Here is a 26329-nt window from a genome sequence, read left to right as displayed (position 1 = left end):
TCTTAAAAAGAGAGTTCCTATTCAGGCTGGTAAGAGAACCAAAGGATCAAGGGGAATGGTCTAGTTAATTAAGAACCATTGTCTGTCCTAGGAAGCTTACTGCCTAGAATTAGAGCCCATGTCAGTATCACACTCAAGCTCTGCATGGGCCTGACCTCATCCTCAACAATGTCCAGAATCTTTGAGGTGGCCAAGCAATCACAAGGACGTATCACAGAAGGGGGATTTGAAGAGCTGAGATTTTTAAGGGACAGCTCAAAAGCACACCTGGGAAAGAAACCAAATCATGGGAGAGAAAACTTGATGTGACATGTACTAAATCTATGACATTTAAACCATGTTTCCCAAAGCTCAGGGAACTTCAGCAGACCCCATGTGTAACACCAAGGGAATCCCAAAAGGACCCAAGCTTGGGCTTCCTTTAGTGATTCATTAGGAAAAAAAAAAAAAAATCCCAGATAGCTTAGAAATATAAAACTATCTCATCTCAGGAAACCCTAGAAGGCTAGGAACACAAAACAGTAGATTCTTTCACATGCAATTTTGATTTTCTTCTCAGTGGAATTAAGTATTAATAATACAGCATGGATTTCACTTCATTTTTATTTTCTTTTATGGTCAGTGAAGTTCATTATTCCCTTATTTCTAAGGTTAATGAAAAAAACGAACACGGCCGGTGATAACAAAAGGGGTACCAAAAAGCTGTACTGTCTATGAACAACAACACTAAGTATTTATCATTGATCAGCTCTATGTTTAATGAAGCTGAGAATATAATCAATGAATTTCTTCGTAATCATTTTTATTAAACTCCCCCTTCCACACAAAAAGTAATGGCAAAGCCTCTGGAGTCATCCCTGTAGGGGTTAGACACCTGTAGCTGCCACCTGCCAGCTTGGTGACATTAAGCAATCTACCCAAGCTCTCTGGGCCTCAGTTCCTCATGCTGCTGCTACAAGGATTAAATGAGTTCCTATGTGCCAAGTACTGCTCACATCTTAAGTATTCAGTAAACATTAGCTACTTAACTATTACCTTGACCACAGTCTCAAAATAAATGCTTTGGCTGCCACAGTCCTAGTGAGTATGTAAGTTTTAAAAGCATTTTGATTCAAAGTAAATTCAGCTGTTGGAGCCTCAGTTACATGAGGCTCCGGTACTTCTTAACCCACGACGGGGCTAGGAATGAACTGTGAAGAACCCAATTCTAGATCAGGGGTTCTCAAACTGTAGTCTGTAGAACCACTTGGAGAGCTTGTTAAAACACAGATTCCTGGGATCCAACCCCCAGGGTTCTGGATTCTGTGTATCTTCGGTGAGGCCCAAGAATTTACATTTCCAACAAGTCCTGAAGGGATGTCGACAGTGTGGCTCTGAGGAGCACACTTTGAGAACCACTGCTCTAAGCAAATTTCTAACACAAGGAACATTTAAAGGGTAAGTGTGTGTGTGTGTGTGTGTGTGTGTGTGTGTGTGTCAGTCTGTCTGTCTGTCTGGGTCTGTGTGTGCCTTGAAAATATGAAGAGACAATCCAAAAAATGGGTAAGAAAGATCTGGATAAAATTAAGTTGGAAACAGTAACACTGCTACTTACCATCATCCCCCGTGCTATGAAATAATCGAAGTCCCCTTATCACACTGATTCTGATAATGTTGAGTCGACAGGCAGCATACGGTAGTGAAAATTACAGAAAATATGACCTATTTTATCTAATAGAAATGTCACTTTATTGAAGAGACCCAAAATGCTGGAAGAGGGAGAACATGCTTTAATTCATGCCTGTGTACTCTCCTTCCCACTCATTTAGCTAAAGGGCTTACCTTTCTGAAACCCATCCGCCTTATCAAATGTACTCTCCTCCAAGAAGGCATTACTGACAACCAAATAACTTGATAACTGGCTCTCCTTTGTCTCATTCGGTATGACAGCAATAGTCACAGGGTAACTCTCACTGTTGATTTGTGCTGAGTAGGTCCCATGCTGCTCTATGACAGGTTTGTGCTAAGTTGCAAGCAGGCTTCATCCCTCACCTCAAAGAGTTTATAGTCTACTAAATAATGTTATTGTCATATCTGCCTAGTAGTATCAAATACACTAGGTTTTTTGAGACTCTTTGTAAAACTATACGGAAGAGACAAGGGATTTAAAAACAAAAGCAATCCCCTTCCCTAAGAAGCTTATTATCCAATGGCTAGCAAAAATACTATTCAACTTTTCCAATGTGGAAAACCAGGCTAAAACTCCAGTCTCTTTAGCATCTAAAAAGATTCATCTACCCCAGAGGTTAAGGACAGTGGTGAAAAGTGCCACAAAAAGCCATCTTTGGAGCAAACTCTGCTGTTCTCAAAACAGAGACAACATTTTTATGATTCAAAAGAGAAGAGCAGGTTGGCCACAGGGAGCACAGCACTGAAGAACCAGAGAGCAGGGTAACGAGAGAAGACAATGAGAGTTTTCCATGGTTCTCATATACTTGAAGCAAAAACATCAAGGTAAAACCTGAACACTAGACCCGATCCACACCTCAATTTTTTTCCTTCACATTCTGTATCAACTCATACTTTGCAGTACTAACATACCCAAAGTTGATAACGTTTGGCCAACCCACATCTTTTTAAAGGAAACAGCTCTGCCACTATCCCTTGTTGCCAAAAGATCCATATTCTGGACCATGTAACTCCGCTTCAAAACACTGTGGCCCACAGAAGCAAGGCTGGTCACCTGACCAAAGATCCAGGAACAGGATGGTGAACCTAACTTTTGGCCAGTGACAAAAAGATGAGCAAGGCTAATAAACTTTCTTTCCTTATAAATTTGAGGGAAGACACATGTCACAAAACCACCATGAGGATAAACTGTGGTCATGAAAAGCCAAGAAGATTATGGCAAATTACTAATAGTCAAAACACACAAGGAGTTAAGAAGCCAATTATAGTGGGCAGGTGGGGAATAAGGGACATGCCAATAGTGGAGAGGCAGAGGATGGAAGAGGGAGGAGTGGGAGGGAGGGAGGGAAGAGGAAGGCAAAGCAAAGAGAGATGGCTCTAGCCCTGAGCCTTCTGCTACCAGATCCCACCCACATGGATTCTTGAGATAAACTCCTTTACATGGAGATACTCTGTGGGATCTCCATTCCCCAGTCAGCCTGACTGAGGCAGCCGCACAAGACCCACTCACTCAAAGGACGACTATGGGAAGCCATTATCTACCTGTGACACCATCAGGACTGAGTTTCCCTTCCTGAAACTCAACTTATTCCTCTATAAAATGAGGGGCATGAGCCTTCCAGGTCCTCTTATTTTTTTCAGTTCTCTCATTGGGTCTAAATGACATTTCACAACTTGCCCCTTCTGATCTTTGTGGCCCACTTGCCACCAGATCTAATCCCACCTGAGATTGGCCACTTCAGAGTGTAAGCTGACTCAGTTGTAAGTAAGAGCAGGGGCATGGTCAAGTGGTTGATGCCTGCGTACACACAAGCAGCCTCGTTTCTCACGGCTCAGTGCAGCTAAGAGCGCAAGAGCAACAAAATACCCCCAAAATGTACTTTTCGCTCTAGTCACCTACTCACTGAATTATTGCTGCTGAATTCTAATCTTATAAAATAAAAATAATACTCTTAAAGGAGCTCCTTACAATTAAAATAAAGATCAATTTGCATGACAATGGCTATATAATCACATGGGAAAATATGTTATCTATCATCAATAAAATGCAAATCATAATAACCACAAGCAGATTATTTGACAGTAACATAAACCTTTTTAAAGCAGAAGAACCCTCTGCTGAAAATGAAATTATACACAAAACCCCATGACTTACACGCAGAAAAACACAGCAGCACTGGCTCAAGTACAGCAGGGGGAGGCCTGGGGTTCCACCCAGGGGGTCCTCCCCATTGCCTCCAGTAATGTCCCCTGAAGCCCCGCTGCAAAAGACAGCTGAAAAATCACTGCTCAGGTCTTCTAGGAAAGCTATAGCTGAAGACGCAGGATCCATAAAAGCCACCTTGCCAGTCAGCCTCCAGGCCTAGTTAGCAAACACTATACCTAGCTGCCTTTTCTGCAGTGTGTGTGTGTGTGTGTGTGTGTGTGTGTGTGTGTGTGTGTAAAAAGGAGGCGCAGGCACACCTCAGATATTGGGGTTTGGTTCCAGACCACCATGATAAACTAACTATCACAATAAAGCAAGTCAAAAGAATTTTCTGGTTTCCCAGTGCATATAGTAGTTATGTTTACACTGTACGGTAGCCTGTTCAGTGTACAATAGCATTGTCCAAAAATATAATATATATACCTTAACTAAAAAATACTTTGTTCCTAGAAAATGCTAACCATCAACTGAACTTTCAAGCAAGTCAGGATCTTTTTGCTGGCGAGAGTCCCGCTCCCTGCTGCCGGCTGCTGACTGCTCAGGCTGGTGGTGCACTGAAGGTTGGGGGCCTGTGGTGATGTCCTAAAATCAGATAACTATGAAGTTGACTGCATTGATAGAATCTTCTCTTCACGAACAATTTCTCTGTAGCAAGTGATGCTGTTTGACAGCATTTTACCCACAGAACTCCTTTCAGAATTGGGAGTCAGTCCTCTCAAGCCCTGCGGCTGCTTTATCAACTAAGTATATGTAATATTCTAAGTCCCTTGTCATCTCAACAATCTTCACAGCATCTTCACCAGGAGTGGACTCCATCGCAAGCAACCTCCTTCTTCACTCCTCCATGAGAAGAACTCCTCATCCGTTCAAGTTTATCATGAGATCGCAGCAATTCAGTCCCATCTTCAGAGTCCGCTTGTCATTCTAGTTCTCTTGCTGTTTCCCCCACACCTGCAGTTTCTCCAATGAAGTCTTGAACCTCTCCAAGTCATCCATGAGGGCCAGAATCAACTTTTTCAAATTCCTGTTAACGCTGATATTTCAAGTTCTTCCTGTGAATCGTGAATGTATTTAAAGGCATCTAGAATGGTGAGTCCTTTCCAGAAGATTTTCTTTTTTTTTCAGCTTTATTTTTATCGTTGTTGTTGTTGTTGTTGTTGTTGTTATTATTATTATTATTATTATGCCCAAAAGGTTTTCTATTATTATTATTATGCCCAAAAGGTTTTCAGTTAACTTTACCCAGAGGAATTACCGCCTATGGTAGCTGTATTATTATTATTATTATTATGCCCAAAAGGTTTTCTATTATTATTCTTATGCCCAAAAGGTTTTCAGTTAACTTTACCCAGAGGAATTACCGCCTATGGTAGCTGTAGCCCCAGGACATGTATTCTCTTAAACAATAAGGCGGGAAATTACTCCTTGATCCATGGGCTACAGTGCAGGTGTTGTGTTAACAGGTGTTAACTCATTGCCCACCTCCATCAGAGCTCTTGGGCAACCAGGTGCATTGTCAGTGAGCAGTCACAATTTGAGAGGAATCTTCCCCCCCACCACCTGGGCAGTAGGTCTCAGTGGTGGGCTTAAAACATTCAGTAAACCATGTTGTAAACAGATGTGCTATCATCCAGGCTTTGTTGTTCCATTTATAGAGCATAAGCAGAGTAGATTTTGCATAATTCTTAAGGGTCCTACCATTTTCCAGATGGTAAGTGAGCACTGGCTTCAATTTAAAGTCACCAGCTGCGTTAGTTCCTAACAGGAGAGTCAGCTTTTGAAGCTTTGAAGCCAGACATTGACTTCTCTCTAGATATGAAAGTTCTAGATGGCATCTTCTCCCTGAAGAAGGCTGTTTTGTCTACACTGAAAGTCTATTATTAAGTGTAGCCACCTTCATGAATTATCTGAGCTAGATCTTCTGGATAACGTGCTATGGCTTCTACATCAGCATTTGCTGCTTTACCTTGTACTTTTATGTTATGGAAATGGCTCCTTTCCTTAAATCTCATGAACCAACCTCTGCTACCTTCAAACTTTTCTCCTGCAGCTCCCTTATCTCTCCCAGCCTGCGCAGAACCGAATGAAGTTAGGGCCTTGCTCTGGATGAGGCTCTGGCTTAAGGGAATGTTGGGGCTGGTTTGATCTTCTATCCAGACCATTGAATTTTTCTCCACATCAGCCATAAGCCTGTTTTGCTTTCTTATCATTCACGTATTCACTGGAGGAGCATTCTAAATTTTCTTCGAGAATTTTATTGTGCTTCACCTTACTGCATTCACAACTTGGCTAACTGGTACAAGAGGCCTAGCTTTCAGCCTAGCCTGGCTTTCAACATGCCTTCCTCATTAAGCTTAATCATTTCTAGCTTTTGATTTAAGATGAAAGACGTGCAACATTTTCTTTCACCTGAACAGTTAGAGATCATTGTAGGTTTCTTAACTGGACTAATTTCAATATTATTGAGCCTCAGGGCATAGGGAGGCCCAAGTAGAGGGAGAGAGATGGGAGGATGACCAGTCCCTGGAGCAGTCAGAACACACATGCATGGATTAGTCTGTCATCTTCTATGAGTGTGGTGCATGGTACCCCAAAACAACAGGAACGTCAAAGATCACTGGTCATAGATCACCATAACAAATATAATAATAACAAAAAAACGGAAATACTGCAGAAGTACCAAAATTGACAGAGACGTGGAGGGACCCAGTGCTGGCAGGAAAATGGCTCCAATTAATGTGCTCAGTGCAGGTTTACCATAAACCTTTAATTTGTAAACAAAAACAAACAAACAAACAAAAAACCCAACCAATATCTGTAAAGGACCAGGTAGGCCGTACACTCAATTGAAATATTTATAAAGGTATCCATAAAGTCATCTGAGATCATGGAAACTTTCCCAGAAATGCTTTGCATAATACAATTAATATAAAATAATACAAGTTTTAAAAGGCAGGGAAAAAAGAAACAGTTTGATTTTCCATTAAGGAAACATTAATTTGAGGCGTGGCAGGGGGAGAACAAAAAATCGTTTGAACTTGTGAATTAAATAGACAGACTAAAATATTGTCGGTCCTCCCCGTAGAAAATATGCAGTAGAAAACAGGCCATGCCAGATATTTTTTTGTTATTGATTTTGCTTTACAACCTTATGGAAGATGGTTTTCTTCTTTTGCATTTTGATACTATGGGGTCAATGAGTTAAGGCACGATAAATATCAGAAGCCCCTTTCTCACATTCCTCCATCGCACAACAGAAGGAACCAAAAGCAACTGTGTGAATAGTTAGAAATCTGATGTTAACGTTATATATCAGCTCATCATCTTCCAACCTTTTTTTCTGAATCCTTTCGTGACCCCTCAAAACCAAGGGAAGTATTCGGTTCCCACGTGAAGCATTCCATGTCAGACAGCCAGAGCTATAACACAAAGGGGCATGCCATCCAAGTGGAGAAGGAGTGAGACATTCACGTATACATTTGTGGTTCTGATTCTATGTGCTAAGCACCATCAATCGTGACTTGTGGATAAAGGATGTATGGGTGAAGTGTGACTAGATTAGAGATGATTAACGTGAAAAAGGTAACCCAGGCTTATGAAATACTAGAACTGGAAGGGAGATTTGAGGAGCTATTTCAATATTTCGATTTAAATACAATAAAAGTGCCCCAAAGAAGTGACTTAGATGTCTGAGCTAATCATTTAGTGAAAGGGTTGAAACAGGACTAGAATCGGAACATCCTATACTGGGAAACATCTCCTCCAAAGCAATCGCTCACACTTATTTCAACTGTTGTTCTTAAGAGCCTATGATGTAAGGAGAAAGTTACTCTTGTCCCACCTTCCAGATGAGGAAACTTTACAGAAGACAGGACCAGAGGCACTCCCCAAGGATTTCCAGTTCACTGTTGGGACAAGATCAAGAAAATGAAGGAAGACAAGTCATCCTCAAGACAGTTCAGAATAAAATACTGACACATGGGTGCAAATAAGAGCTACAGAAATTCCTAGAAGAGAGATGCTAGAATGGGTGGAGACACTGACATTCACAGACATTGGAGACAGGAAGAATCCTAGCTAGCATCTACTATAATGCCATTTTGTACCAAAAAGGAAACAAAGGACCAGAGAGCTTAAGTGATTTGCTGTTGGTCAAACAGCCAGGTGATAATGATGGGACAGGGTGACCTGAATAATCAATGCTCCCTGGTCCCAATCCTCCCACCTAAAACTCAAACCTATCAAGGAAAAGAAGACAGTATTACAATTTTCTCCTATGAAACTTACAACTTCTTCTAATGTCAGAAGATGACTGAATATTTAGGCCCAGAAAAGTGATCCTGATTACCTACCCAGACCAACCACAGAATTCCTTTCTGTGAACACAGAGGCAGATGTGTGGGCAAGGAGAGTAGAGAAGCAGGAAACTAGGCACTCTGTCCTGGTTCTGCCATAATTCAGTCTGGTGACCCAGAGCCAATCACTTTTTCCTTCTAACCTTATGTTTGCTCACCAGCAACATGATGGGTTTAAACTTGATCTTTACGGTTTCTTCTGATTCAAAAGTTGTTATTCCAACACAGTCACGTAAGTGCAACCTACCGAACATTATAAGGAATTTTAAGTTATTCATTGTTGTTGATATATTTTTTCCCACTTACAACCACTTACTGGCACCAAATTACTCTGTTTCCATTTAGTTTAAGTGTACTTTGATAGCTGAAAATACAGAAGATATAGAGGAGCTACTAAAAAGACACAATTTGAAACACCCATTTCAAAAGTAGGGTCATGGATAGCAACTTTATAAAGGAAGCTGCCTTCCGTTACATTGTTGAGAGAGTCAGCAGTTGATCCATGGGAACGGAAGAAGATGAGAGAGGATGACAATGTCCGAGCAAGCAGGCAGGAGAGGACAAGACAGAAAAACACATTACCTCTTACCTCAGAGGCTAAAAATGAATAAGATATGGAGAGGGAGGTTTACCTAAAATGTCAGGAATCTTATTTTCTAATAATAAAAGATTCATCCTGTCCCTTATCATTGTCCCAAATCTGTTCATCATTTTATCTTGGTCAAATGTGCTGTTCAAAGATGGTTCTGGGAAATGGCCTATGAGCTAGTAGCACCACTTGTCCTAGCGGCCACTCCATCCACTGTGCACAGCCTGCGACGCCATTACCGCTGGGAACATGAGGAGAGGAAATCATAGCTCCCTCTGCACTGTCATCATCAACGGAGAAGTGCCTGAGTTTAGAAAAGCACTTGAATAAATATTTCTCATTGCACTACTCAGGCAGTTTCCTGTTTGTGGGGAAAAAAAAATCCTAGAGATTGGTAGATATGATTCCTCTTCTACAAAAAGGGTACCGTAGGTAGGAAGAGTTTTCTAAGTCACTCAGGTAGAAAATGGAAGAATTAGAATTGGGGACTTAAACATTTCACTCCAAAGCTCAAGCTCTGGCACCTTCCACGATACCAGGCTGGAAATGCAAACCAGACAGGTCTTCCCTTCAAGTATCAAACTGTGATTATCTTACCAGGTTACCATGAATTAGGTCATGGCTGTAACTATAGTTAAAATGCCAAGTTCCAATCATCTCTCTCACCTTCCCTTTCTCCATATAATGCAGTTTTCATTCACTTTTCCAGAAATATTTACAAATATTCAGGCCCCATTGATATGAAGGACAGGAATTTAAACAAAAAAAGGAAATCAATGGCTCTCTGCCCTCCGAGTGCTTACAGTTCCATTAGAAAGGTTTGCTTATCCACAAATAATTACATCACGGAGCTGAATACAGGCAGGTAAGTATTAAAAGTAAATGAAACACAGGATGCTAGAGCACAAAAATAGAGCACTTAGAAAAGGCTGCCTGGACTCAGGGAAGACTGAGAAGATCTTGAGCGGAGAAAAGATCCGTAAGATATTTACCACAAGAGCATAAAAACATCAGAGGAGTACGGGGCATGTACCAGCACCTGGCAAATACGAATGTTCTTTTAGGTAAAAATAAAGGAAGATCAGACTCAGAGGATCAGCTGTGGTCAGAAAATGCAAGTTTGCCAGGTCTGCAAGGAGGGAGCTTGGCCTGCATGCAGGGTAGAGACCTCCAAAGGGTAAGCACGTCCCCATGACGAAGGAGAAGGTGGGCAGGAGTGGTTGTATCTAGGGACGCAGTGTTGATGTGGGAACAAACACATGGTATGAATCACATATATTTTAGGCGGTGCACAATTTACATTAACGACGCTCCTAGCAGGAATTCCTATTTTTATAAAAAAAGTTTGCCATTGATAAAAAAGTAAGTACGGGGACTATAACAGGAAGCTGTTGATTTCACCTTAATCGGGAATGAATGTGAATCCACAAGGCAGCACGCATTTGTGTCTCTGCACTCAGAAATACAAGTTAACAGAGCTCTATGCAAAGGCGACTTCCCTATACAGAAAGCCGGAAGGACAGGAAGTAAGGAGTGATGCTGTCCTGAGCCTCACCGTTCTCATCTCCACTTTAGAAGCCCTTCCGGACTCCAGAATTCTGCTCATGCCTCACCTCAGCCTTCCCCGGGAAATGTTTCCTTGTTCACAGAAGAATTAAGCAATGATCAAATGGATACCATTTACTCAGCAATAGTGCAGTACCCAGACTACATTACAGAACCAGGACAAATAACCAAGGAATAAGGAATATCAGGATTGGCCGTCCCTATCTTTCCCTCCCTGGTCTCCCCTATTCCAGTGAGAACTTGTTTATGATATATTCCACTTACACCAATGTTGGGATTCTGTTCCCATCTGTGGTTCAAAGTGGAACCCGAGCCCTCACCTGGATTTAAATCGAAAGGACTGGACTGGAAGTTGTGAGATGTTTTTGAACAAGTCACATCCCCTCTCAGTTTTATGCCCTCCTACAAAACAGGGGAGTAATAATGCAAACCCCACAGGGACATTCTGAAAACCCTGTGGGATAAGGTCCCAGGAATGGTATGCCCAGCAGAATGGCAAATGGACAGTAGGTCTTCCATAAACACCAGCTGGTCATGTGTTCTGTAAGTGAGAATATTATAGGATGACACTAGGTGAGTTCTAGGAGACCCTACAGATACTCTCAGAGTGAGGCTAGATTCAGGGGGCTAAAGATGGATCTCATAAGAAGAAAAAGGCTGGGGTTTTGAAGGGAAGTTGAGCCTCCTCTGAGGGCAAGAGCATTTCAGACACCCATTCAAAGGAAAAATCCTTAGTCCCCTTCCCACATTTACCAAATCAGAACCTTGGGGAGCGGGGCCTAGCAGTCTGCATTTGATAAGCGCCTTTCGTCCCTCCCCCAATTGTTTTTCACATTAAATTTGAAATCTGCTGGCCTAGAATTTGGTTGCCTGGTGCTAATGCAGTGCTAACAATAACTGGAACAATTTAATTAAAATCCCACAACTCTGAACGCATTGAAGGAGAATTCTTTACTAATGTATTCTAACCCAGTTCCCGGGGACAGGGAAAATGCTTGTCTCTCATCCGACAGCACTCTGTTCTCACCCACAGTGCCAACCGAGCAAACACAATCTCCTTCACTTCTCTTCATTTGTAGAAATGGCAACAGCACTTACCACCTCGAAGGGGTGCTATGAGTTCCCATTTATTGGTGTTTATAAAGTCTTTGGAGTGTTCTGATAAATCAACTATAAGTTGGCATTATTCATAGCACCCTGTTGGAGCTTAATACATATTCAATTAAAAAACAATGACAACAATACAGCAATATCCACAATTAGCATTAATTACAGCGCTGTATTCTCCTCACCCTGCTGCCACAATTTGATCTAGACAGAGCTGTTTATGTCTAGAGATGGCAAGGACCCTCTCATTAATGAGGGCAATCTTCGCTTGGTGGCATCCCCATTTCCTGCAGTAAAGTTCGTATCACACTTGCCTCAGAAGGCCGATTTTTCAAAGGCTCCTCCTATTTGGCAAACACTAGGAGAGGAGACAAATTTCTGTCCCCTGAAGAAAGGCAAGATGCTGCAAGCCTCTGGGACTGCTACGTTTCCCATAGCCCCATAGCCCCCCCTCTCCCTAAGACTCCAGCTCCCCTTCACCAGGGTGGTGGCCCCCATCCCACTTCAGGCCCGTCAGCCTCATCAGACTCTCGCAGTCAACTCCAAGCCATTCTAGCATTGCCACTTCTCACAAGTCCAGTCCTGCTATACTGCAGAAACCCATCTGAATGGAGATCGGGTCACTTCACTCTCCTTTCCCTGACGATAACTAATATAGCCTCGGATGGGGAAAAATCACCCAAACCGTCATCTATGAAAGAGAAGTAATCCATATAGTTGAATTAAGGGAGTGGCTGTAAGACCGGCAGGGAATTTTTACTAAAGACGGAGCAGAGAGAGACAGAGAGAGATACTCGGGCAGAAGGAAGAGCTCAAGCAAGGGCTATAAAGCCGTGTCTCTACACCGCTCAGGGTTCAACTTTCTCCAGGGGACAACATTTGGAAGCCAGCCAAGCCAGCCACTGATCAAGAAGGAGCGTCACTATTCCGTCCCCCGTCGTCCCTGCCCCGGCTCTCGCCCATCTTGCTCTAGGAGGTTTTGCTGACTCCAGTCTCCCACTCTGCATGAGCTCTGACATGCATAGTTGAGGTTGAGGAATCTGTGCCTAGTGGGTTTGAGGTTTCATCAAGAGAAAAAGAAGGAACTTCTGTGATTTCACTGAGTAACTATTTTCACTACAAAAAATTCCCATATTTATTTTTCCCCTTTTCGAAATGGCACTGAGGAAACGCATGCCAGACTGCCATGAACAGGGGCTGTACTTTCCAAACAGTAGCAAGGACTAAAAATAGAAAAGCTTGATTTGCTCAAGATGTGTATAACTTCCTCTCCCACTTCCTTTCCCCACCACCCTGAGCCAGTACACAGAAGTGGTACGTGTCGAACAGTTTTGTTTGTTTACAACAGCACCAAAAGTATCAGAAGAGTGATAAGCCCATGTATACTGCATATTCCATAGATGTTCCCAGAAAACTCCTATTGCCAAGACAAAGAATGAATGAATCAATCAATCAATCCACAAATATCAGCCAGATATCCCTCAATAAGATAAAGACCATGGGTGACACAGGAATAGGAACTGTGACCCAGCCTTCAGACCATTTTTAAAAGGGGAATGAACAAGAGGATAATTGAATGAGTTTAAGCCTTTGAGTCCAGAACCCTCCAGCTGGGGTTAGGCCAGATCTCATACTAACTGTGTCACTTTGGGGGGTTCACTTAAAAAATCCACCCCTCCCCTCATTTCGTCTTCACAAGAAAGATGGGCTGGATTAGGACCCTTTCAAATCTGAGTCTCTATGATTTGTGATGGTCAATAATTTCTACAGGTCTCTTCCATGTCATATTTTGATTTTGGCTTTGTAATATATAGTTTGGAGGCAATATTAATGTACATGATATAATTACATCAGTCCACAAAGACAGACATTAAATGGCAGGAAAATGAAACATCATTAACCGCTTCATTGTAGCCATGATTATGAACCAGATGCTACTGGATACTCTATACTCCTTATCTAAATTAATCCTCAAAATAACTTTCTAAGAATGTGTCATGAGTCCCATTTTGCATGTGAAGATGGGTCATGCAACTGGTAAGCAACAGAGCACAGCTTCCAGGCACTAAGCCCTGGGGTCATGTCATGATACCACATTACCCAGTCAACAGAGTCCGAGAAAACAGAAGGGAGGGACTGGGGTGAGCGGGTGGTATCAAAAGGGGAAGAAAGTCAGGTTTGAACTGGGTGGTTCAAAATGGGAAGGATTTCTCATCAGGTGAGACATGAGGATGTTTCAGGCAGCAAGAAAGCCACAAGGAAAATTAACTCAGCATGGGAAGCTGACAATGAGGACATCAGTCTCACAAAAGCAAAGACTGGAAAGAGCACAGTGGGAGATGAGGTGTGCGTTAAAGGATGAGGGAGGTCATGGAATACTCTGAAAATCAACTAAGAAAGGAAATTTAATGTGGCAAACAACAAAAAGCCAAAAGAAGAAAATAACATTTTTTGAAGACTAATTGGTTAGAGATATGCAGCTGGAATAGAAAAACAATGACAAAACCCCAAAAAATAAAAACAAGAAAAGGACCAAAGCAATGACTCTATTGCATCTTAAGAAGGAAGAAGCTAGGACAAGGGATAGGAAAATGAAGAGATGAGAGCAAACCTGAGAGTCCTTCTTGAACCAAAAAATATGAGATGTTGGTAATAGATATATCGAAAAAGTAAGACATGCCAGTAATGACCAGAGTTTTGATTTGGTAGAATAGAAAATATGATGGTACTTCTAACAGAGTGGAAGCCTCGAGGTAAGATGATGAGTAGCTCTGGGACATACTGAATGTGAGGAGACAGAAGGTTTTCCCTGTGGAAAGACTATGATAAATGGCACAACACTTGTCTAAGGAAAAAAGTCATAACCAGTTCAAGTCATTAAATAAACAGAGATCAAAGCTGACTCTATTAGAGTTATAACTTCTACTGAGAGAAGACAGAATGTCAAAAGGGAGAACGCTGAGTGGGTACCTAAATTTAGGGGGAGATGAAAAAAGCAGGAGGATCTGGTACAGGAGAGAGAACAGGAATCATCGAAGATCAGCAGTGGAACTCAGGGAGTTCTGGTTCGTGAAAATTCAATAAGGAAGTGAGGACGTTTGAGTCAAGTGTTACCTGCCTGAAACAGGTAAAAGAAGTCAGAAAAAGAACAGCCACTGGGGATTCAGAGGACATGGCAAACATGGGCAAGGGCCATTTCAGTAGAGCTGAAATGACTTCAGTTGATGCTAAGACTATGGCTTAAGTCCCAGTTTACAGAGAGAAACATGGCAGTCAGGGAGGGAAGGCTAGGAGAGACTCTCACTGAATGCATCTGTAACTCTATCGAAATACCTCTCCGTAGTTGCCATGGCCTAAAACTGGTCTCTATCCCCATAGGGTCAGGAAAGAATCACTAAAGTGACACTGTACGATGAGCGAAAAGGAAATGAAAACGATCCTCCAGGCACATTTCGATTACAAAATGGCTTGACATAAAATGACCATAAAAATGATTAAGTCTCCTGAATGTGCACCCTGAAAGACTCTTCTGGTGGCCATGTTCTTTACCTGTTTGATCATCTCTTCGTGGACTACCTAAGCCTCAGCAAGCCAGGTACTCTATGAAGCTCTGAGACAGGACTTCCGAAGTCAGAACCCTGACTGTCTAGTGCTCATGTAGTCAGTGAGGGCTGCCCAGGGGCTAGCTGGCCATTCTCCTCTCGGTACTCGCCATAACATCAACTACAACACGGAAAGGCCCTGCGGCAATTTATTGCTCTAAATGTGGGGGTGATATCATTGCTAATGGGAAGAATTAAAGCTCAAGGATGTTGAAACAGTATTACCAAAAAAAAGAAGAAAAGTAGTTTTAAGGTAAACCCTTTACTTGCTGTTTTAGAAAGTGCTATCAAATGGGTTATTTTTATGTAATCATTTAAAAACAAAACAAAACAAAAACAGAAGACAGGAAGCATCATACTAGTTTATGGCTAAAGAAACTGAGATTTGGTTTTTAGGGATGGTCTGCCCCAAATCATGTATCATCTTGATGTATCACATACCGTTCAAAACAGAAGATGGTTTAGGGCAGACACAGGACTGTTTTAAGCACTGGAAGGAATAATATAAATTATGGGGAAAGAAAGGACTCTGACCACCTCTTATGTCTCCCTCTCTCTCTCTCACTCTCTTTCTCTTTTGTTTTACCGAGGGGAGTAGCTCATTAGCCAAATCCTTTACTTCTAATAATAACAGCTAACTCACTTTCTTATCATGTGAATCTGCCTGTCTTGTGTTACTCCCGTTTCCCCTTTTAAAAAACTGCCATAGAAATAGTTTTTCTACCACCCACCATCAATTTTACTCATTTTCCACCATAATAAAAATTGTTATCTTTACTAAAGTTTATTGGTAAAATCAATATAAAAGCAAACAAAAAATTAGGGAAAGAATTCCATTTTAATGTTTATAAACATCTTTCCCATACGATAAAGATTTATTGATTTGAGGGGGGAGGGGCAGAGGGAGAAAGCATCTCCAGCAGACTCACCACTGAGCTCAGAGTCCAAGGCAGGGCTGGATCTCACCACCCTGAGATCATGACCTGAGCTGAAATCAAGAGTCTGGCGCTTAACTTAGACTGAGCTGCCAAGGAACCTCTCTTTCCAATATTTTAATACCAAAGTACATTCTTACAATCCATAAAGATACAGACAATGGGGGGAGGGAGGCTGAAACAATATTGCCACAGAGAATTCTACAACAGAACTCATAAGAGGAAAAGCTTCCAAATACTGAGTGTGTGGAGAGGAAAGTGAAAATTGGTGTTTTGTGCCCTTATTTGAAAAAGAATATAAAGGAAAAGTAACAATAAAGCAGTGATGGAAAGAGAGACAGAGAGGGAGAGAGAAGTGGACTGACAGGACTCAGGGTCTGATCCCTGCCTGGGACACTTAATACCATGGAAACCTAGAATATTACTTAGCCTCCCTGAGCCTCAGCTCCTTCACTTGCACAAGATGGAGATTATCCCTACCCTTCCCTTTTCATAAGTTATTTAAAGGCTCAAGTGAGATCAAGTGTATGAAAATCTTTTATTTAAAAACAAAACAAAACAAAACAAAAAACACTCCAAGTCAAGTTTGGAATTCACGGAATCTTCAGGCCTTGGACAGGTCAAACTCACAGAAGCTAAGGGTAAAATGATAAGAACAGTGTAACCCCTCGAACTGGCATAAATATTGCATGCAATAATATATTGTAAATTATCTAGTTGGGGTGCATAAATACTTGACTTTTGAATAGATCAAGCAAAATAAGTAATGCACAGAAAATCTCCCCAAAACATTGGGAGTTTCAAAAATAAAATCTGAGTTTTTGGTCTTGGCATCTTCTACTCCCTCTTTTACCCCTTCTTTCAGATCAAGTTGTTTTGTGCCCATGTTGAGTGGATTATGTAAATTACAAAGGAACTAAAGGATTTGTGAGCCCAACAGAGCCTCCTACCAAATCCATGGATAAGAAGAACATGATACAATCTGTGAGGGGATTGTCAGAGAATATGCCCAAGGCTAGGAGGGAAGATGTGCTTATTTCCACTAAAGAACTGCACAGAAAGCTATCTCAGTGGCCCCTGGCCACCAGCCACAAACACATATTGTTGATGACTTTGGCTGCTTTTTGAGAATTCAAAATGATCTGCCTTCTCTCATTTGTAAGGGAATTGATACTAAGCCAAGAGGCTTAAAAGTCTCCAAAACACATTTTGTTTTTGTTTTTGTCCATTTAAAAATAAATCACTGCTTCCATGACACTTGTGAGATCTAAAAAAGTTGCCTCAACAACTTGGACCTTATTTTTTCTTTAATTGGCTAAAATATATTTGTTTCTTTTTTTATATGTGAAGATCAGATAAGATAATATAAAGTATTTTACAATTTGTAAATCACTGTGAAATTATAAAGAGGTGATATTTTATTACCAAAGCAGTAAATTTTAGATCTATAAGAAACCTAAAAGAATTAGTTAATCCAATCATTCATTTTACAGAGGGAGTTTGTGGAAGTGTATCTTTAGCAAAGGACCCCAAATCCCCAAGCATACAGGAGCAAGGAATGGGGTGACTGGTGAACCTTGGGGAAGCAAACCAAAGACTGTGAGAACTGTTCTAGTACTCAGCACAGAGGCCAGCTAGCCCAGAATCGCCCAGAAGTGATGACGTCCATAGTAAACATTTACTAATCACTGAGATTTGTCAGGCACATACAATATTCTCTATGTACATTATCTTTTTGAAACCTCACAGCAATCCAAAGAGATAGGTTCGGTAACTATGCCCAGTTTACAGATGAGCAAACTGAGGTGTGGAAAGGTTACATAGCGTGGCCATCAGCACACAGCTAGTGAGTGAGGGGCCAGATGTCGGGGCCCTGCAGTGACAGTGTTCGCCACCATACTATGCTATCCCTAGAGCATGACTTGGTTTAGATGATGCAACCAAGGAGGGCTCTTCTGTGGTGAAGCCCTGAGGGCAGGAGAGTGAGCTTGAGATAAAAAACAAAAGGTAGCAACACCTGACTTTAATAGCTGACTCTGAGCTGTCACAACAAGAAGGGTGAGGGGGTGGGGGAGCCTCTTGGGAAAGGATGTTTGCAGTATAGAATGTCATAACAGCAGTAAAATCACTTAGTGAGTTCATCCTTTCTAATAAAAAGTTCTTTGCCACATTCCCTGACACTCTGGGTGACACAGTCATTGCATGGATGGGGAAATAGTGAGGGAGGGAACAGTTAAGCCTGGAGAGTTCATCAGAGGATCCCCCTCCCCCGCCACTCACAGCCTGCTGCTGCCCTCACTTAGCATCTATGGGGCAAGGGCAACTGGGGCTTTGCTACCTGCCTGTGGATCCTGACAGTGAATACACAGCTTTGAGGGCTCCAGCAAACTGGCTGGCCTACTCTTGGTCTGTGGATCCAAGGGAAATCCTTTCGTTGGCCTGCTTCCCCTAATTACACACAGAAGGTGAAGACCAGATGCAGCCACCCATTCTGTGTGGTCACCATGCTATTTAAAGGACTGTATATTCTTTTTTTTTTAATTAATAAATAACTTTATTTTTTTAATAATTTTTTATTATGTTAGTCACCATACATATCCTTAGTTTTTGATGCAGAGTTCCATGATTCATTATTTGCGTATAACACCCAGTGCACCATGCAATATGTGCCCTCCTTAATAACAAACTGAGGGCTTCAGAGGGGAGGGGGGTGGGGGATTGGGATAGGCCGATGATGGAGGGTATTAAGGACTGTATATTCCCGATCAAGGTAAAAGATAAAGTCTGGAGTACAAGTTAGCTAGGTCTACCAGAACAGCAGATCCAGAGCCACTCCCACCACACTCCTTCCCCTCAGTTCCGGAAGATGTAGCATTTTTAAGTCAGGAGCAGACTATCACTACAAAAAAATTTTAAAATGAAGAAAGGAACCAAGCAATGGGGATTCTTCCAGAAGGCAGAACTACTGAAAAAGAATACCAGCATGAAGAATGGAGAAGAAATCCAAAATCATAGAACAGGGGTTCTGTAAGGAAGAAAAAGGCAAACGAAGAGTTAAAATGCTTTCTTCCCAATAACACAAGAAAACCCCTCTTAGCTAAATAAAAACTTGAGTCCTCCCATCAAACAAATCCACTGAATGCTGAGTGGAAACACCGGGGTAAGGGTAGGGACCTGCACCCAGGTGCAGGGCGGTGAAACCACTGACACATAAGGCTAGCAGATTCAACAAAGAAAAGTTCATAAACTGGGGAGTGGGGGAGGGAACTGGAATCAGATGTCTCACCTACAACGCTAAAGGATACTAAAGTGATAGTATAGAAATCTTCATTGAATACTGATAAAGGAAATTTGACCCTCGAATTCTACCTGCAGCCAAACTTTTACGTCAATATAAAGGCAAAAATAAATCATTTTCAGATATATAAAAACTCAGGAGCTAGGTCATCTGTGTAGGCCAATTACTTGATAAAGTACTAACAGCAGAGAAAAAAAAGAAAAGAATCAAGATGTGAATTCAAGAAAAAGAAACAGCAAACAAGACACTGCAATAAACAAAGTTATAAGTTATTAATAATGTGGTGATATAATCTAACATGAGAAATGATTCTTTCAAAAGAGGTTAAGTTATAAAGTTTAAAATATTACAGCACAGGCTGGTCCGAGTGCAGTGGTGTTTACAATTAATTGATCACAGCCAGTTACAGATTTCTTGGGGCGCCTGGGTGGCACAGCGGTTAAGCGTCTGCCTTCATCTCAGGGCGAGATCCTGGCGTTATGGGATCGAGCCCCACATCAGGCTCCTCTGCTAGGAGCCTGCTTCTTCCTCTCCCACTCCCCCTGCTGTGTTCCCTCTCTCGCTGGCTGTCTCTATCTCTGTCGGATAAATAAATAAAATCTTTAAAAAAAAAAATATTACAGCACATTCTCCAAATTGTCTTAACAATCCTTTGAATGCATCAAGAAGGAGAACAACGCTCAAACCTCACCTGGTGTAGATGTGGGTGTAGACATCGTAATTTTTCCTTGATAGAGAAACACGATTGAAAATAGTTGATCCATACTGTTTATTTACATTAGGAGACAAAACACATTAAAAGATAACTAAGCATATTAAAGCTTTGAAGGAATCACTAAGATTCTTGATGGGAGAGACAAAATGGGATAAACGCTTTCACTGACTCAGGAAGGACCAACTGCAGTTTCTTCACTTGTCTTCGGGCAAAGAGTATTTTCTGAAATATGCAAATATGGTCAATTACTCCCTATTAAGAAGCTCAAGTGCTAGCGCAAACCTGCCCTCATTGGTTACGCTGACCTACAGCATTACGGACCACAAGCAATACCCCCAGAGGACTCTTCCTGTCCGGTGATTCTTTAGTCCTTCCCTGCAGCACGCATACAGATGCCCGAGGTCACTTGAAGGTGGTGGTGGCAGTGGCAATCAGGCTGGTTAAGTGTGAATGAGCGTGTGTGCGTACACACACTCCACTCCTGATCCCCAGGAACAGGTTTACCTCTTTTAATAGGTCCTTAAGAAATAAGGCAGAGAAAACTGTGACATTCCATGAAAAAGGTTCAAACTACTGGAATGCCCCCTATGGGCTCTAGGACCGCTACTTTCAAATAAGTGTTTATAAGTCTAGACACCAAAAATATCTCTCTTGGATGATCTGAATACCCAATGAGATGATGATTTGGAGAGACAAGCAGACAGGAAACCTTTGAAATTTATTTGTAGAAAATCGCACTGACCAAAGCCCAAGAACCTCCCAGCCCTGCTGAACACATACTGACTTCCCAGCGCAGCCCAGAAGAGGGGACAGTCGTGAAGCTATTGCTGTTGCCAGGGTCACCAACAACTCTACAAACCAAGGAGGGCTTGCTAACCCAAGCCCCCAGGAACGAGGGAAAGGGGCAGGGAGAAAGAAGCATCTCAATCACTCCTTCGGTCTGTTCTCATGGATCAAGATACCCCTGTATTCTCACGAGCAGACAGGACAAGCACTTCCAGGTGGATTCGAGCTTCTGACCGTTTGGGGTTTGTTCCGGCAGGACTGCACATGACAGCTGCTCTTAGCCTTTACAGCCTGGATCTCCTTTTTTGCCCAGCCTCCTCCTTCCTCAGCGCACTCTGAGGCAGCGGAAGGAAGGACCTCTACGATAGGGTACATCAAAGCCATACAAAGCAAGTCCTGCTGCCTGTTTCTGTGGGTGCATGGAAGAACGTGGCCATGGCTGTGGGCCTGAGTCCTCTGTGTCTACAAGTAAGAAATCTGTCATTCCACACCCGTGACCATGAGAGTACTAGACCAAGAGTCACGAGACACAGAATCCAGTGCCAGCGACGCTACCGCTAGGGTAGACTTTAAAACTATTATCGATAGAAGCGGATAACTGATGGTCACCCACCATCCACCATGTACATGAGCTCCAAAAATGTTTTCGTAAGAACAAAAATGAGTTGGCCTACAAACTTTTAAAGACCGACTAAGACAAGACCATAAATGATTTCAGAGATTTTCCTTCTTCCTTCTCTTTTCAATTAACTCTGGGCATTGGCCCAAGTTCAGTGCATAGCTCACGTTACACTGTTCTCACTCGGTCCTCAGAAAAGTCACCTCCTTCAGCAGCTTTAAGGATCAGCTTCTCGAGGCCGACTTCACCTATCCCTCCCCTGGCCTGACAGTCCTTTTGCAAGTGTGCCATGCTTTAAGAGGGTAGGAAGAAAACCACTGGGAAGAAGTCATAAAAAGACAAATTTCACTTCCATAAGAGAAAGACGTTTTTAACATAGGGAGTAACCGGTGACAGGCATCACCGTCTGTTTTCTAAGGTGGAGGGACTGGAGTGACAGCAGCAAATGCAGCCTTGGCCATCCTGCCAGGATAAGCGGAAAAGGGGAGATGAAAACCCAAAGTTATACAGATCCCTGGAGAGTGGGCAAGTCAAAGCAAGCCAGGGGACTGGGTCACACAGAGCGAGGCAGTGAGGAGCCATCAACTGGAGGTCAGGAAGAAAAGTCAAGCATAGATGTTATGGAAAGTGGCCGTTAAATATAGGGCATCTGAACTCGAAGCCATCAGGTATCAGGAGACAAGTCCCTGAGAGCTCAAGGAAGTGTGCCAGACAATTCAGAGCTGTCTTCGTGGGGTTTCCCACGAGTGCAACAGGTTATGCCTGATGGGGTGCTAAAAGCACCACATGGCATCCAACAACAGATCTGGGGACGTCGCCCTCATCAATAAAACGTCAACAAACATCTGCAGTCAAGTGTCAACGATTTCAGAATAAAGGGCAAATTGCACAGTCTGGAATGCAGGCCTAACCTACTACTCTGTGCTTTCCTTCAATACTTTTATTTTTATTACTTTATTGCAGAAAGATCTATTCCCCCACCCCAATCTGAAAATTAAGGTCCTACCCCGCCATCTAAGTTCAGTTCAATAGAAACTGCTTCCAAAAATCCTTCTTGTCGATCTCCAGCCAGTTAATTTATCTCCCCCACCCTCTACCACAACTGAGGACTCAGACTGTGCTTCTGACCACAGCGTGGTGACTAAGGAATGATTTACGACCGAGCACCTTAATTTAAAAGCTGTGTATGTGTGCTTCTCCCAAACTTGATTCAGAAGGACCGCATGGGCCCATTATCTCCTTATCTGTCAACATCACCTCACCTGCAGTCATCACCTATAAATATTTTGTCCAACTGGAAAAAAGAAGAAAAATAAGGAGGTCCAAACAAAAGAAAGGGACTTGAATTGTGATCTCTAATTCCCTTGCAGACCTGAAATTCTAGGAGACATTCTCCACCTGTGAAACTATTCTAAGCAATACTACAGCCCTGCCCGTTAGCTGGCTGAAATAGGAAGAAATTACCAACTGTGGCATCAGATCAGAAGGCTGCTGTACAGCCCCAAGGTCGAGACTCAGGGCACTAGAACCATGATGCCAGCTTCTAAGGCTCCAATCCCTCGTGTACGTGCCACACCTACGGAAGATATTCAATTCACAATGAACGAATGCAGGACAAAGCAACGAAGGAGGCGGCCAGTAAACTGGGCACTCCAACCTCACAGACACCGAGATCAAACGGATCCTGACAGACAGCTGACCTGACATCATAAAGCCCTCAAATATTTGAGTTCCAAGATTCATTTTTTTCCTCAAAAAAAAAATAGTAATTCTCAAAATATGAATTTTTGGCACTAAATATTTGACTTTTGCAAAAATAAGTAAATAAATAAAAGTGCCTAGCAGGTATCAAAAATTCAGGGCACCAAGCGAAACCCCACCAGTACCAGGTCCTTCCACATAAAAGTACGTAACCCCCTCGTCTGAACCTCAGGGCCTTACGGGCTGGTGGAGGACTAAACCAAAGCCATGTGTAATGTGTAAGGCCGTCTGATGCAAAAGGAAGGACAGACACAGAAGTCAAGATTCCCCAAAATCAGGTATGGATTAGAGGATGCATGCCTTCCTCAATCTCAGTTTCCCCATTTGCGAACACAGGGAATTAATTCATTTAGCGAATCCTTGAAGGGGCAGTAACTAATGGCTGGCACCACGGTGGGGCTACGTGATCTCTAAGGTCCCTCTCAGCGCTGAAAATCTTGTAATTCTTATAGTCAGGCTTAGCAGACATTCTTTTGACGCTGACCTGAAAATTTGGCTGGAAACATAAACAGACTTCTACATAAAAACACATATTTACCAGCTATAATTTGGACTTGGCAACACGAGGTTTCACCATGGCCGAGAGGAAAAAGTGCAAAATTTTCTCTGGTGATTATATTACTTGGGGCTTTATTATAGTTCATATTCCAAGGTGGTTCAAATATGGCCAGAGCGGGGCCAAGTCACTATCAGTCCCACACAAGGGAAGGGCGTGCCCGTTTTCTTTTGAACTTGCACGATCTTCCATATATCCAAGAATAACGTGCCTCTCCTACCAGATCTGTCCTTTCCCATTTGGCAAACTCGGTTTTATTTTCTTCCTTCCTTCTATTTTGCAAAAAACATAAGCTAACATGGCAACCAGTTTTGTATTTCCTTCCTTTTAAAAAACAAAGTCATGGGGGTGCCTGGGTGGCTCAGTTGGTTAAGCACCTCCCTTTGGCTCAGGTCATGATCAAAGGGTCCTGGGATTGAGCCCTGCATCAGGCTCCACACTCAGCAGGGAGTCTGCTTCTCCCTCTCCCTCCACCTCCCCCCACCCCCTGCTCAGGCTCTGTGTCTCTCACTCTCTCTATAAAATAAATGAATAAAAATCTTTTAAAATTTTTTTAAAAAAATAAAAAAACAAAGTAATGGTTTTAGTGTAGTTATCAGGACAAGGTCCACAGAGGAAAAGAATATTTGTAATTTTTATGAAAGCCCATGTTTGAATTTTTCTTAATTAAACGTTTTGAGAAAGCCTTATTATTACTGCTATGGCTATATTTATATAGTAATAGTTATAACATCAAAATAATCGTATAGCCGTTATAGCTTGGCAATTTCAAAACCACCTGTATTTCATTTCATTACTGGAGGTAGGCAGTTACCTTACTTTTAATTATAAGAAAAATCGGACTTAGTGTGACCTATTCAAACCCATGTAACTAGAGGGGCGCCTGGGTGGTGCTGTCATTTAAGTGTACAGATGTTTGGTTTCTGCTCAGGTCCTGATCTCAGGGTCATGAGATCAAGCCCCACGTGGGGCTCCAAGCTCAGCACAAAGTCAGCTTGAGATTCTCCCTCTCCCTTTGCCCCTGCTCCCTGCATGCTCTCTCTCTAAAATAAGTAAATAAATCTTAAACACACACACACACACACACACACACACACAACTAGAATAAGTTGTTCAACTAGCAGTCAAACACAAGTCTTCTGTCACAAGGTCAAACAAGCTTTTTAGAGCTAAAGATTTAAAATGCAAGAAAACAGTTTCCATAATTTTCCAAGAGAACAAATAGACTAAGTGAAGTTTTTAATTATGTAAATTCAATAATATGCAAAGAACAGCCCAGGACCAAATAGGAGCAAAGGTATATAAAAGACAAATTTAAGAGGATTTTTTTTCATTGTTAATAAAAAATGACTAAAAATAAGGAAAAATTATTGTGTTATTTCTATTTGCCAAAGGAACTATCTGTTGCATAAAATAAACTTTGTATGACTCCTATCCATTTGTGGAATCTGAGCTTTGATTTTATTAGCTTAGTACACTTTATCAGCAAGATTTTATAGGAAAATTGAGATTTTTGTAGGAAATCCATTATATATATATATATATATATATATATATATATATATATATATAGCCTCCAATTCACTTTGGAGCCTAGATTTTTCGAAAGACATAAAGTTTTTAATAGATTTTAAAAGATCTAGGCTCCAAAGTGAATTGGAGGTCACTGGTTATACCAGAACTTAATAATTTCAACTTATCAATAGTACAAAAAGCTTCTATATGAAAATATACTCCCAAGAAACTCACATGGTTACTCCCCTTTCCCCCCTCCAAATCTTTGCTTAGGTGTCCCCTTCTCAGCAAGGCCTCTGGACCACCCTGTCCTCCAACCCACAGCCCTGATCTCATTCTAATGCACTTATGTACAGATTTTGTCTACATCCACCAGTTTCACTAAAAGTGTGGGTTTCATGAGGCAGAACCCCGTATGTTTTTGCTATAGAATTCCCAGTGCTATAAAGGTACACACACAGGCAGCTGGAGTATTTGCTGAATGAATGAATCATTTGCTCCTTTGTCTCTCCCAACCTGAAATGTAGGAGAAAGAAAAGCAGACAATGGACTAAACCATTTAACTAGTTCCCATGGCTTCTCCTCTCTAAAACTTATTTTGGGAAATTATAAATATATATAAAGGAAGACCAAATAATAGACTCAACCTGCATGCACTCAACAATTAGCAACTCATAACTAATTTTCCTTTCACCTATTTTCTCACTCATCAGCTCCCTACTCTGACTACTTTGAAGCCAATACCAGACACCATTAATTTCCTCCACAAATATTTTTGATGTTTCTCTAAAACATAAGGGCTGAGTTTTTTTTCTATATATCTATAGTAACATCATCACCTGTAAAACACAACAATAATTCTATAACTTTGTTATTTAGTTTTCCTTCCTGATATGAATAGCATTTAGATGCCTAAATGGTGGCATCTGGTTACCAATGGTTCCCAACCTGATCACAGACTGACTATTCCTACTGTTGCTTCTGATTTCAGCCCCGACTGACTTGCAATCAACACTGTCTAAAGCACAAACATTGTATATAATCAATACAT

At 41.8% G+C, this 26329-nt stretch overlaps 1 protein-coding gene across 36 annotated transcripts in view; it reads right to left on the bottom strand.

Moving 5' to 3' along the window:
• The window catches only part of LPP (LIM domain containing preferred translocation partner in lipoma), a 655397-nt gene that overhangs the window by 347715 nt on the left and 281353 nt on the right, over positions 1-26329 (bottom strand). The gene's annotated exons all lie outside the window — the stretch shown is intronic.

This window comes from Ursus arctos, unplaced genomic scaffold, assembly GCF_023065955.2.
Source record: "Ursus arctos isolate Adak ecotype North America unplaced genomic scaffold, UrsArc2.0 scaffold_4, whole genome shotgun sequence".
Taxonomy (NCBI): Eukaryota; Metazoa; Chordata; class Mammalia; order Carnivora; family Ursidae; genus Ursus; species Ursus arctos.
This window is presented reverse-complemented; position numbering and strand designations above follow the sequence as displayed.